The sequence below is a fragment of the Patagioenas fasciata genome, chromosome 12 (assembly GCF_037038585.1).
Source record: "Patagioenas fasciata isolate bPatFas1 chromosome 12, bPatFas1.hap1, whole genome shotgun sequence".
NCBI lineage: Eukaryota > Metazoa > Chordata > Aves > Columbiformes > Columbidae > Patagioenas > Patagioenas fasciata.
In genome coordinates this window covers 22,971,773-22,985,889 of record NC_092531.1, presented here as the reverse complement: position 1 = coordinate 22,985,889, position 14,117 = coordinate 22,971,773, and the positions used below count along the sequence as shown (strand labels likewise).

Below are 14,117 nucleotides of genomic sequence, written 5' to 3'. Positions count from 1 at the left end.
AAGCATGGGCTGTGCAAAACATGCAACAAAAGGTCACAGATGTTAACAGAATTTAAAATGGGATTTCAGTGATGAATTTTGGCAGATTCTGCTGAAGAAGTCGAGCTGCAAACCCAGTGAGTCCAGCAGAGGGTATTTGATGAACTAAATGTAAGGTTATTCATTCCTCAATTGACTCTGAAGTGAAACGATTCTGCACGAATGGAATATATGAATGTTTTCAGGCACGGATACTTAGAATATTAATTCTTAATATTTAGAATATTAAATATTTGCATATTATTAAATGGGTGAATAGTTTTCTGCTTGTTCAGCTGATGCTTAGAAGCAAACATGCCAAACATAAGAGCACAGGGACATATATGCTGAGACGGCCTCACAATGCACTGTCACAGTAGGAGGTACACAAGTACTGATTCAGAGTAATTTTAGGCGTGCTAGTTTGTTAATCCTAAAATAAAGTAAAACTCAACGGAACAGTAAGGGGAAAATACAGATATTTAATTGTCTCATAATTTGAAATGCCTTTTTTTTTTCAACTTACAAAAACACCGCGTTTAAATTAGGTGTCTTTACGTGTAGTTCATCTATGCTTACTATACCTACTTACCAACACTAGAGATTTTTAAAAGATAAGGAAAAAAAAGTCTTCCTCTTTTTTTCTCAGCTCATTTTGGTTTACGCTCATCACTGCAGTCTCATTTGAACTGAAAGTTGCAGAGATTGTAAGGTATGAGGTATGGAACGCAATCTGATGTTTTCTATATCACCCGGCAACCAATTAAAGCACTAAATCAGCTTGTGAAAGAAAACAAGTCTGTGACTCTTCTCACAGTACACAGGGTAAAAAATGGGTCCAAAAGTTTTACTTTTTTCTTTTTGTAATTCTTATGGCTAATTAATGTAGCCAGATGAAAAAATGAGAAGGGAATGAGTCTTCAACTGTTAATTCTTCAGAGAAGTTCATCACTGGCACAGTGCTGCTACCTACAGTGATAGGGCCTTAGTGTATATTTATTCTTGTCTACCCAGGTCATTCCTCCAACAAATCCACCTCATGTCTCTTGCTTCAGTAGCTCCTGTATTTAAGCCAAACCAAAACACGTAGATGGTCAGGGATTTACTGGTCCTTCTTCAAACTGGCTCAAAAAATATCTATGACTGTGTCTTATCCATGAAATAATGAACAATGAAAATCCATGATATGAAATTGACCTTTGTAGAGCTTCTTAGGGGAGACAAAGAAGTGAAACAGGAGAAGAAAGCAACGGTTTCATTATTAAAACAATGAGAGTAACTAGTCTAGTCTTAAAATACTTAATACTTATTCTTAAAATACTCTTTCTATTCCAACAGAAATCCCCATTGTTCCAGGAGCAAATCTGTTCCAGATTCACACGGCGAGGAACACGGTGTTGAGCTGCAGAGTAGGTTTCTGAGCCACAGCAATTTCAATGCCACAAGGAACATGGACTATTAAGTAAGTAGTAGAACCTGGCTAATTCCCATCGGTGGTTCAAAGCACCAATGTCTATTACTGAAGTTTGTAAATTAGTAAGTTATCAAGCAGCATGGCCCATTTTTACAATTTTCCCATGAGCATTAATGATATTTGATGTTTTCTTAAAATCTGCTCCTGCAGGCTAGTAAGCAGATGCAAACTTCAGTCTCCACCAAAAAAACAGTTCAAGCCTTTATGGTTAGAGATAAAACATGAAAACATGAGCCAACTGAACCCTAGAGTATCAAAAAAACACAAGGCAAATAAGCAGAGCTCCAAAGTTATTTATTTATTTTGTAAAGATCTGGCAAGCATCAAGCTAATCTTTTGATATTTGATGGACCACTTTATGCTTTTTAAACACCTGTAGTTAGCAATATTGAACTGGCACAGTATGAAACAGAAGAGCACTCCAAATATCATTGTACCAGATCCTGATTTTGCAAGTCGATAAACACCATCCAGTGGGAGCTTACGGCACTGTGCAAGTTTGAACCTTTATTTAATAGATGCAGTTTAATATTAATTATTTATTAAAATACGGTGTAAAATTTTCCTTTTTTCCTGTGTAAAATTAAAGTCGTCCTTGTAATATGAGACCCGAGCACAGCTCTCTAATTTAGCACAGCACACAATTATAGAGTTGAGCACGTGTGAAAATGCTGAATCAGCTTTTTTCTTTTATGTGTCTGCTGAGAAATAGGGAGGAATCTCCAAATTACTTAAAGTTTCATTTTATTATTAATTTAAGAACATGACAAAAATAAAAAGGACAGCAAGGTCCAAAAGTGTTGGAGGCACAAATCTTCAAAGCCTGGGACTCATTTTGTTGCATGTCAGAGATCATCAAGCTTCTCAGAATACGTCCATGAACAAATTTATGAAAGAAGTTTCTCTAAATAGATTCCAACTTGTGCAAATAACGAAGGAACATTTGTAACAGATTTGTCTTTCTGAGTCTCGTTGACCTGGTAGATTGTGGCTCATTTTCCTCTGGGATCATTGCAGGAATCGCAGCTAAAACCTTACATCTGCCAGAACACAGGATTAGACAAATTGGCAGGTGGTAATAGATTCAGAAGTTAAAAGGAAACAAACTGAGCAGCAGGATAAAATCAGGGCAAGGTAATTAACATTCGGTTGATATTTTCAAAGAAGAAACAATGGGAAAAGAACAGATGCCGGTTCAGATTTGTGGACATTCCCAGGAATTTTTAGCTTTAGATACAACAGTAAGAACTGCCCAGAAGCTGTGGGACACAACTGGCTGCTCTGGTGAAAGAGGTCACATTGCACTGGGAGGCAGGAGTTTGGTGGCTGCACAAAAGTGTTTCTCAGCTCCAGATGCACTTTTTGGGAAACAAAAGAAAAAGCAATCGCCAAGGAGCAACTAGAATTTAGAAATTATAATATAAATTAAAAGTGATATCAGAGCTATTGGGAGTTCGTTTAATAAGGCAGATTTTAGTCTGGCATCATACCTTACCACACCCAAAAATTTATAGTCAGCCCAGGAGCTACAGGGAAAAGCAGAATCATGCAGCAATCAGTCATTTTTTAAAATCCCACATGGGGCATATGGCAGAGAACTGTGATTATCCTGCCTACAGTACCTACTGCCAGTACGGTGCTCTTTTAGCGGCTGAGTCAGAAGTCAGTTTGATAGAGAGGAGATTGGGTTGATATCACAATATGTAAGGTTTTGTGGACCTTACCAAAAGAAAGAAACCAGACATAGAACGCTGGCCCCAGTGCGGGCTATCACAAAATTCCCAACTGGCCAAAATGGAGCAGATCATCAGTGATGAAGTGCCCCTGCATTAGATACATACATTTTTATATGTATTAGCACTGTGTGGGTACATAGGGAGACGAAGTGGGGCATGGAGGGGAGAATTACATTTCCCCCCTTTCTTTTGTTAAGAATTTGATCACCTTGTTTTTAGATGCAGTGTAAATAACTCTATGTTATGTTACGTGAGAAACATTTTGTTGAAATAAAGTTTCTCTCTTTGTCTAGTATACTAAATTAGAAGCACAGTCATCTAACTCAGTTCTTTCTAACCCAGCAACCCAGATCCTTGAATTTCCTCAAGCTCAGAAATGCAATTTCACAGAACAATCTGTACATTTGTACTAATTCTACCTTTTATTTGTTATTTTCCTCATGGAAGGTATTTTCATCTGTAGGTTATATATTCTATCTGTGTGCTTCTGGTTTAAAGCAAAGCTGAGATAATAGTAATTCCTGGTTTATGAACATGCTGTAGTTGGCTTGTCATCTTCCTTTTACCAAACTTTTCAAATGAATTTTACAATAAGAAGGTTATCGAAAAATGAAATTTCAATGCATCATCCCACAGTGTAAGAAGCCGATTTTGAAGGACGTTGACCCAACTTAAATAGGCGGCGTAACAGCAGGCAGAAGAGATTTCACTCTGTGAATTGGAAGGAAATCAGAGGAAGCTAATTGATTTACATAATAAATTATTGTGATCATTATAAATAAATTATGAGCAGGTATGCTGGAGCTTATAAATATAACCGATGTCCCTCTAGATAGACCCAACAGGCTAATCTTAGGAATCTATGTATTATCAACAAGAGCAAGAATGCTGTAATGTTACATGGATATAGATCAACTGATGGTTTTGGCACTTGCCAAATGTTATTTAATTTATGAAAACTAAATTTCAGCACAGCCAGGACTACACTTCACATAGGGACAAAACAGCCAAATGCCATTACAAAAAAGTTGCATTTTTAGATATCTAGGGAGACTGCAATTAGTCTCCATCGTGCTGGAGGTCAGGAAATCTGAAGCTCATGGCAGTGCTACAAAGCAGTTTTGTATTGAATCAATCGTTCAAGAGAAGTTGAAACAGTGGGTGGTATCAGGGAGATTTCAATAGCCACCTTTAAATCAGGTTCTACTGTATTCATTCGCTGAACAAGTTTTCAGCAGTTTATCTGGAATTCTACATATTGATTTAAGTCACGCTTCAGTAGAAGTTCAACATGACTTCAATGGATGAGTGAGTTCACATTTCTGGTTGCTCAGCTGAGGAGGCAGCGCTGCTAATCCCTGTGCAGCTGCCGTTGGCCACCGCTTGACCTCAAATGCACAGGAGTTGCCTTTAATTCGGAGCTTGGTCTGCTCTGCATGGTTTGCTGGTTTGGGGTGGGTTTTGTTTAAATTTTGACCAGTGGCTTAAGCTAGTTTGTCTTGAGTTTTTCTTCTTATTCTTGAGAATATCATTTTTAAAAAGGAGAAGAAATGACAATGGCTGAGATCTTGTAGAAATAGTATTAAAAGAAGCATTTCTGAAGTAAATAGGATGGATGCTTTCGCTTCTGGACTTACACGGTCTTACTAGAACTAACCTTCCTTCTTTTTGTAGGATTTCTGTTTTGAAAATTCTAACAATTGTCAAGATGAGGAACTGTGAAAAAAAGCAACGGGCAAACAAGAATGATCTTATACTTGAATAAAAATAACAGGAGCTACTCATATGTCACATAATGATAACAACCCTTAGAAACTTAATGTGTCCTTTTTTTTAGTATCATTTGGGGCCTGGCAGTATTACTTTTGATTAGACCGTGGAAAGGTTGCCTTTTATATTAGGAAAATGTATGTGTCTCTGTGGCTTGCAGAAAAGTATCTGAAAGCTGTGTGCAGTCCTCGGTAAAGAAAAAGTTTAGGTTTTATATGCTATATTTACTAAGTAAATACATTTCCTCCATGTTTCTAACAAGAGGAGTATGGCTGCTGAGTTAAAAATCTGAGATGTTTTCTGGAATATGGAGTACTTCTTTATGCTTTTATTGCAGGTTTATTTGTATCTATCTTATTGAAAACTACTGGAGATGGGACAAAACTCATTTGCAAGATCTCTTAGCTTTGGAAGATCCCAGTCAGTATTCCCCATGTACAAATATCTCCCTAGCTGGCACTGTAAGAGCAGAATCTTAATGCACTACTTCGGGTTTCTTCTGTGGAGCATTGGTTTGATGTGGCCTCTGCCTTTGACTGGCTAATCAAGGTCCACAGGGACTGAAGATGGGTAAGTAGCTATTCCACTTATCTTGTACATGTCCATATACAAAGATACATGGTTACTTATCACCGAGATGGACAGGAAATAACAGTGAGGGGAAAGATCTTTACCTCATTAGTAATGTTACATTTCCTATAGTGCATATTTTTCATATATTAAAAGTTAATAAGACAGTGTTAGCTTACGAGACTTACAAAGAGATGTGATCATAGTAAATGTGTCTAGAGGTTCAGAAAGTATTACTAAGATATTTGAAAGTATATCCAGAACTCTTTCCTTCATCTTCTTGATGTGTCAAGCAATAGTATTTTTTTGTTTGTTCTTTGTATAAGGGCTGCAGTTACTGTAAGAAAATGAATGTTTCATATTGGTTATTACAGCTGTACTTCGAGGCCCCAGTCTCGACTGGGGCTTTGGGATAGTAGGTGTGGTGGTATCACCCAGCAGGATAACTTCTGCTCAAAAGGCATTGAAATGTGTCTGGACAAGACTCACAGCAGTCCCGATGCAGCCCTGTTATAGATAAGGAATAGATAGATTAAATTATGCGCTAAGTTAGTAACGAAGATACAACAGAAGTGAAGAAAATCTTCTTAGGGGAAGGCTCTGTTTATCATTGCTATAGGTATTGTGTATGTTTTGCAGTGGGCACACTGTCAACCAAAGCTTAGCATGCACATAAAAGGTACTTTGTTGGCATCTTTTCCTTGCCATTATATCAAAATTACTGTAGCTCAGCTGCCATGGCTTCAAATTGCTTCTTCCATATATGAACAAAGTCCTGCTTGTAAGAACAGATAAGAACCAAGAATATATTTGGCACTATATAAATAATACTTAATATTTTCATCCTCTTATAAATAAGTCTTTGGTGTTCTTCTCTCAGGTTTACACAAATACCTGGATGGGGTTCTGTTTAACATATGTATTTTCTCCATTGTTTAGAGAAACTATAGAGAGGGGAGAACTTTTCAATTAACTGCACATACTCCAAGAGTTATAAAGGTCAGTTGCTTCTCAGGAAGCTTTGGAACTCTTGTAAAATGCTTCCATGTATTTATGTATCTGAAAATATGAAACAAAAAATAGAATAACAATGATGTTGAGAAAGGGGATTCCTTACAGAGTAAAAATATAAGGAAAAACCCAACGATGAAAGTAACAGGCGGTGTCTCGTGTCTACCCTGAGTGGTAGACTCCCAGCCCAAGTACAACATCAACTGCACGGCAGTCTTCGTCTGTTCCGAAGGTAATTTTTTGGGACATTTTGGAGGAAAATCCAGCAAGGTGCAATGGCCTTTGTGTTATATTCCGAGTCTGATCAGCTGATGCTGTTTATTTTTGTTGGCTCGTAGCATTAAACATAGCTCTTGAAACTGCTGGACTGCGCTCCTTGGGATTGCTGGGAGGCAGAGGAGACGCAATATTCTCCTGACTGGCTCTCTTGTGTAAACATCGAGTAGAGACCGAGTTATATTTCTAGTTATGCGGGGGGATTTTATGTAGTTGGGCGTAGCAGCAAAACAGCCAATTTCTGCAGAACTTCAGCTGACAGATGAAGTCCTCTGAGCAGATTTCTGGTGAGATTTTGGATATTTATTGTAGTCTGCAGTGGTGCCACCTTTACTGTTCCGCGATAGATCCAGCAACTTTTGATTATATTTCTAATACTGAACAGACAAATCACTAAACTGACGTACTGAAAAAGGCTTTCTTACGCAACACCCATCCAGTATACAGAGACTGAAATTTAACCTTTTCTTCTTAGCATTAACATTGCATCTTGCCTTGTTTTTACGCAGTTCAGAGGAAGTTATGCTTGCAGCAGAACTCACACTCATTCTGTGTGTCAGTTTTGAAACATTTTCACCAGGCTAAGCAGCTTGAACCCTGAGAACAGGAGATACGGGCTCACTACCAGAGTAGTATTACACAAATACGAACACTTCATTTGGTTAGTTTTTTTTCTCTAATTTTATTTGTGATGACTGTATTTGGTCTGTATAAAAGTGCAGAAGTAGTTGGAATGTTCGTTTTATCACCAAGTTTGTATAATAACATATGCCATAAACCACTTTTTTGAAGGTTCCAAGAGAGTACAATTGATTAGATGCATATTTTCTGCCTTATACAACAGACCACACCCAGCTGCACAGCTTTTCCCAGGTAAGTGAACTATTACATATTCCCCTTTCTCTTCCCTTCCACATCTCCCTTGATTAATAAGGAAAACCAGACATCTATCTGCATGAGGCTTGTTTTAAAGTCGGTGCATAGGTCCATGGCAAATACATATCTAGTTACTAGGATTTATCCACCGGGGCCAGACAGCATAGATAGCTCTAATAATGAATTTGAACTAGGATTTTCTTACTACACTGAAAAAAAAATAAAGAATTCCTCAGACTCAAAGATAAATCAAAGGCAAGTGGCACCCTGGTGGACCAGACAGCCCCTGGGCAGGCAGTCACACCGGGGCCTCAGAGGTCACTACCTCAGTATCAGCAGAGCTGCCTGTAGAGCTCACTGTGGAGTTTCACATCGCGGCTAAATCAGAATACTTAATGATCTGGCACCCAAATTTCACATGTTGCCAGTCTCAGTCCCTGTGTGAGCCTTCCTTTCACTGCATTGCAAGCTACGCCTTTGAGTCATAAAACATGGATACACATTCCTGTGTTTTGACAACTCCAAAAAAATTAATTTAGAACCAACATTAAGAGACTGTTCTAACTGTGTTGGAGTACAGGGAGGTGAATTTTATTGCAGTAAAGTATGCTGTCCTCACAGCAGATACTGTGAAATGAGGAGAAAGGATTAACGACAGTGAAATCTTTATTAGTTATGTGCTTTTTCTTCCAGTTTCTGATACAACCGGGGCAATTACAGAATTTTCCTCAGAAGCCAACAGTTTTAGATCATAAACTGTTTTTGCATAAAGTATCTGTTTTCCATGAATTATATATATATATATGTATATATTTAGGATGTTTTCATTTCTTTAGAGGGAATAGAAATGTAGGACAGACACTTGAACCCATTCCCACACACATTCCCTTTCCTACCCATCCATAAATTTGGATTTTGAAAAGTCACAATGGGGTTTTCCGAAATTCCTGAATTTGTGTCTCATGTCCCTGTTCCAATGTAAAAAGAGTCTCCCCAGCCAGTCCATATCTCCCAGAAGTCTCTGAAGCCAAAAAGCCTGGAGTGATGGCCTGTCCTCACTGCTAAAGGAGACTGTGGTGCAGTGCAGGAGATGTAGTTCGACAGGAATGTTCAATTTGTACAGGAGATCAGGAGCCAAGAAATACTTGAACACAGCTCCCACGGCTCAGCAGGGCTCCGAGCACCTCACTTCATCTGCAGGGTGACCACTCCCCACCTGTAAATTGACATCGACTTCCTTGTTTCACAAAGGCTTCATGAGGATAAAAATCTGTGAAAGTTATGAGATTCTCAGATACTGTGATAAGTCCCAGGATAAACAAATGTTGAATGCAAAGCAGCACCTTTCATGGTACATATTCACCGGCATGTGGAATGAATTAGAAAGATGAAGGCAGGGAGCAGAATGAGAATGGGAAGAAGCAGAAGGGGAGAAGGACAGACAGCAACAGTGCAAGTCAGGCAGCATCACTGGAAGCCATGGGGTGTTACACAGAGTCCAACACGGACTTGAGTTCGTGTTGCAAACAATCTTGTAACTAAAGCAAACTGAGCCAATCATAGAATCATAGGAGGCTTAATAAACTGAGCTTTTCGTAAGATTCTAATGTTGGCGCTTTCGTGAAGTGGCCAAGAGTAACTCCCAAATAAAGGACCTTACTGGGTGCATTTAGAGTAGGAGTGGATATATTAAACCCAGGCTTTATTCAATATCTCAGGTTAAAAAAAACTTTCTGTACTATGCTCTATTTTCTCTGTAAGTAGTGTGAGGGAAGATAGCAAGTCCTAATATATACACATGCACACGTGTAAATAAACAGGGAATTTGGCTATACACACCACCTTTTTTGGGTGAGAGTGCATATGATGAAACTGTACTGCATGCTGGGAATAGATTAATGGATTCTTGTTCTGACAATGGAAAAGATGCAACATTCACTCATTAAAAAACAAATCCCATTTTAGAACTGCAAGTTAAGCAATGTGGATAGATTAGATAAAGAAACTGCTGCTATTTTTTGAAGAACTGAAGAGTGTGGTCAGTAAGGAAGGGGAAAAGCTATTTGGCATTGCAAAAAAGAGGTGACAAAATTCAGAGGAGAAAACGCAGGACGCATGTAAAGAAAGCTCTTAGGATGGGGATGTCAGGTAGATGGTCTTATCTTCCTACTGGAATGGGTGGAAAGCCTGCTGTTGGGATGAAGAGCATATGTTCTTTTTGTTCCAGAACATATTGGATGTGATACATTCCTGTGCAAAAGGAGATAACTCCCAGCTAAGCTTTCCAAAAAGGATTTAAGTGATGCATGGTAATTTATACTGGCTTTCTGCACTAGAAGTTGTCAAAATTGCCATTGGTCATACCAATGACAGATAAGCCTCTACTTGACTGCAGTGAAACAACAGTGACTGCAAATGAGGTGTAGTGATGTTGCAAAACATCTTTCAGCAGCAAGGAATGAAATGGCTTGATGTTAAATGGAAGAACGTGCCACAAATTACTTCTTATGACTTGCTGAGGAATGGCTCAAGTTGGAGTCGCTCTAAGGTATCTAATGCTCATACCATTTAAAGTAAACGGGGCTGCCTTAGAAGAAGATGAATAGTTTTGTATTTGTCGCTCTCTAGGGACACGCTTTCTACTGAAAGCAATGGATATTAAGAAATTAACTGGTTTAGGTACTTCTCTGTGTCCACTTTGCACATACATGCATTCTAGGCATCTTCCTCCCAAAATCTCGTTAATATTTCTAATCTTCAGAAGCAAATTTAAAAACGCTATTTAGATGCTATTAGGCACCTCATCTGCATTTGTGTGTCTATATACCATGAAAATCTAATGCTAGAAGTCCGTGTGACACTTAGAATTTCAAAAAACGTTGTAATTTCTATAGTCCGATCTTCATGAAAAGTATCATATTGAAATATTCTGTAGGCTGAATGATTAGGAAAAAAACAAACCACAACTGAAAATAGTGACAAAATGGGAAGGTTAGACTTGCTGTTCTACTTCGATAATTCTCTCTGCCAGTCACCAAGCAAGGTGGATTTTGGGGGGCAAGACTCTGAGTCCACTGAAATTAATAGAACTCTCTTTGTTTTCAGCAGGCTTCACATCACAGCCTTCAGTAAAGTGGACTCTGACAGCCCCACACACTCTGTTTAATGCAGTTTATTTGAATGAAAGTGAAAACTAATGCAAGTGTCAAAGAAAAACAGCTAAAAATTAAACAGGTGATAGAGACCTGCTGAACAACTGAAGAAGGAGGGAGCTGAGTACCCAGAGCAGTTTGGGAGGAAAAATGCAGATATTCTTGAAATAAACACGTTTAAAATAATGAAATGTATCAAAGGTATGTACAAGATGTCCAGAATGCCAGAGCAGGGTTTTGATCATAGATAAATTCCAAACCACAATATTCTGGAATTTGTCATCAAGGTCCTTTGATACAGAAAGGTATAGGTTCTAAATGGCATGACATAGTTTCTTATTCTATGAAGGAAATGCAATAAAGGGTATACTTTCCTATAGTCTTTAAGTAGGTTTTAGTTTAAAAAGAGGATTGGTATACAGAATTAAGTTTACCTCATGACTTATTTTCCCCACATCTGTTTTGCATAGAGTGGTTTTCATTTTAGGATTCCCCCCTCCCGCCCTTTCTTCCTGAATCAGGCAGTGGAAGATCGCTGCCATCTACAGATTGGAGATAGTATCACTGATGTTACAGTAAAACCGAACAGTTCCTCTCATGTTGGAACATTGTTCTCTCTTGGCCTTGAGCACTGGTCTCCTCAACCCCTCCTCTCCCTTAAAAAACCCCACAACACAAAGTCACCCAACACAGCTCTTGTCTCTGTGGCCCCCTGATCATAATCACCCAAATTAAAGGAAAAGCACAGGACTTGAAGAATCTTAGAAATCCTATAATGTTTGAAGTCAAAGTTAAAGTGTGGCGGGAGGGGGGAAAAAGTGGGATTCACAAACGTGCTTTCCATTACCTAGTATATATGCCAAAATTTTGTATACCTGCCAAAATTGTAAATGGCTTCTTACAAATTTCTCAGATAACAGCTGAGAAAAATAGCAAACTGTGGACATTGTGTGGGTGGATTGAGTAAGGGGGTACTTGCTCTCCATGTATCAGTGCCTGGGTGATATCTGCGAGATGACCTATCAGGAAAAACAAGCAAGGACGGCGTTATAGGAAGAGCAGTGCTATAGTTTAAACTCAGTTTAATTTATTTTCTTCCTCCAAAGAAGGGAGTAAAAAAAAAATCTGATAAGGTTTCATGGTATTTTTATTTATTACAGAACCACCCATTTACAGCATATCAAAATGCATTACATTTACCATAACTTTAAAAAGAGAAAATAATAAAATTCATCATTTCCCTCCTGTATCTTTGATATTCAGATAGAAAGTTTTTAGTTGCAAGGAAGACTTTTATCAAACAAGTCAGATATTGGCTGTTAATATACAATTCCTGTCACTATTTTTTCACCTGTTCCAATGTATTCTGTTTTGCTGAATCCTTTAAATGAGTGCATATCTGATAACGTTAAAATATTAGAATCACAGATAAGGCAAACTAAAAGGTTAAGGTTAGACATTAAAGTGATTTGCCAGCTTGGATACAATCTCTGCTGTTATACTTGAGACAGTAAAGAAATGGATAGAACCAAAAAGAACCTGAGAACAGATGACTGATTTCCCACCGACATTTTGAAGTGCAGGATTGAGCTCACTGAAATGATTTTTAACTATGACTTGAGAATTTACTTCTGTAAGAGATCATACAGCTGGAATAGTTAGGTGAAAAGAATAAGGGATAAGTTAAATGCAGTCGAGTTAAAGCAATCTCTAACTGCAGGGGATTTCAGCTGCTCTCTGCCTGAATATTCTTCTTCATGCACTACAGAAATGCTTCTTATTTGCTTCCCCAGGTGACAGAAATTCCCTGGCTTGTTTCCCTGCTGTGTGTATATCATCCTAGCAGCCAGAGTAAAATTGTGCTTTGATTTGGGAGTCCGTTACACCACGATAACACGATTGCTTCAAGGAACACGTTCTGATAAGTACGACATGCTTCTACCTGTACTAGCAACACCAAACTGTTAGTCTGGTGCTGGAGAAGTTCACGCAATAAAAGCAACAGCTAATCTGGTCTGATTGTAGCCAAGTGGTCTCCAACTCTGCAAACCTTTACCATCTTTGTTTTGCTGGACTAGTTTCCTCTTTAAAATGCTGTGCCCACCGAATTGCAGAAGAACGTCCACCTGGCTTCCTGAAAAACTTTTGAGAATTCAACTCCCAGTTCACAAGAGCAGCTTTCAAGAAATCCAGGCTGAAAGTTCGGGCCCCTCTGAAGTCAGCAGCAGAAGCCCTGTCAGCTTCAGTATGGTCACAATTTCATTCATGATATTGGTTCAGTGGCTACAACAGTTTTCAGCTCGTTCCTACAGATCACTGTCAGGTGTGTTTGCTATTTTAAACTACACAATTTCTTTAGGAAAGTAACTATCTGACTACTTTAACATTCCAACGAGCAACATAGGGAGTCTGTCAGGGACATGTCTGTATTTCACACATTTTTGACATATGTAATTGAATGGCTAGCTGGTAACTACGATGAAACCTGTGCTGCTTTTCCTGCTCCTCTCAAAGGGCGTTTCTGTACATAGCCAGAAGGTGGCATTCATGGTTAACAGTAAAGGAATTAATATATGCTATTTCTCCTTTGCATATGAGGGAGGGTAGAAAGAGGTTTCTTAGTATAGTGGCAGTTACTCAATTAACCACGATGCTTAAACTATTGCAATAAATTTGATTTATGTTTTCTTTGTTTTAGTAGGAGTGGCAGAGTTATCCAGTAGTAGACATTAATCTTCATGACGAGACAGCAGGGACCTGGCAAGTTATATTCATCTTCCTCTAAAGTATTTGATAGTAAAAGTCATTGTCTTCAGTTACGTCATTTTGTTCCTCCAAATAAGCCAGTTTCCAATAATTCTTTGACCGCTCTAATACCCACTGCTATCAGAACAGGTAGGAAATTCAAGAAAAAAACCCAAACCAGTCAATGAATCTTAATCAGATTTTTCAAAGTCTTATCATTCCCATTTGTGATCCAGTCAGTCTATGGAGTATTGCCATATTTCACATCTGTGTCACATCATGCCTTTCCTGTTGCCTCATTGATCAACAGACAACATGTGATGATTCCCAGATGTTCAAACATGGCAGATCCCAAAAGGCCTATTAAATTACACTGAAAGCAAAACAACATCCATGCTGTAAAAATTTTGTTAAAATCAGGTATGTCTGAATATTCACAAACTTGCTACAAGATCCTGATTGATATGCAAATTGCTTTCAAACATCAGT

General features: G+C 38.4%; 2 long non-coding RNA genes across 2 annotated transcripts; both read left to right on the top strand.

Annotated features, from left to right (window-relative positions):
- The first annotated feature begins 1,372 nt into the window (after positions 1 to 1,372).
- LOC139828979 (uncharacterized) lies at positions 1,373 to 6,558 on the top strand. The gene is made up of 3 exons (XR_011741157.1): positions 1,373 to 1,480; positions 5,336 to 5,568; positions 6,508 to 6,558. It is a non-coding gene; the product is annotated as an uncharacterized lncRNA (long non-coding RNA).
- A 4,287-nt stretch (positions 6,559 to 10,845) lies between these two features.
- LOC139829022 (uncharacterized) lies at positions 10,846 to 13,901 on the top strand. The gene is made up of 3 exons (XR_011741186.1): positions 10,846 to 11,084; positions 12,677 to 13,206; positions 13,585 to 13,901. It is a non-coding gene; the product is annotated as an uncharacterized lncRNA (long non-coding RNA).
- The last annotated feature ends 216 nt before the right edge of the window (positions 13,902 to 14,117 follow it).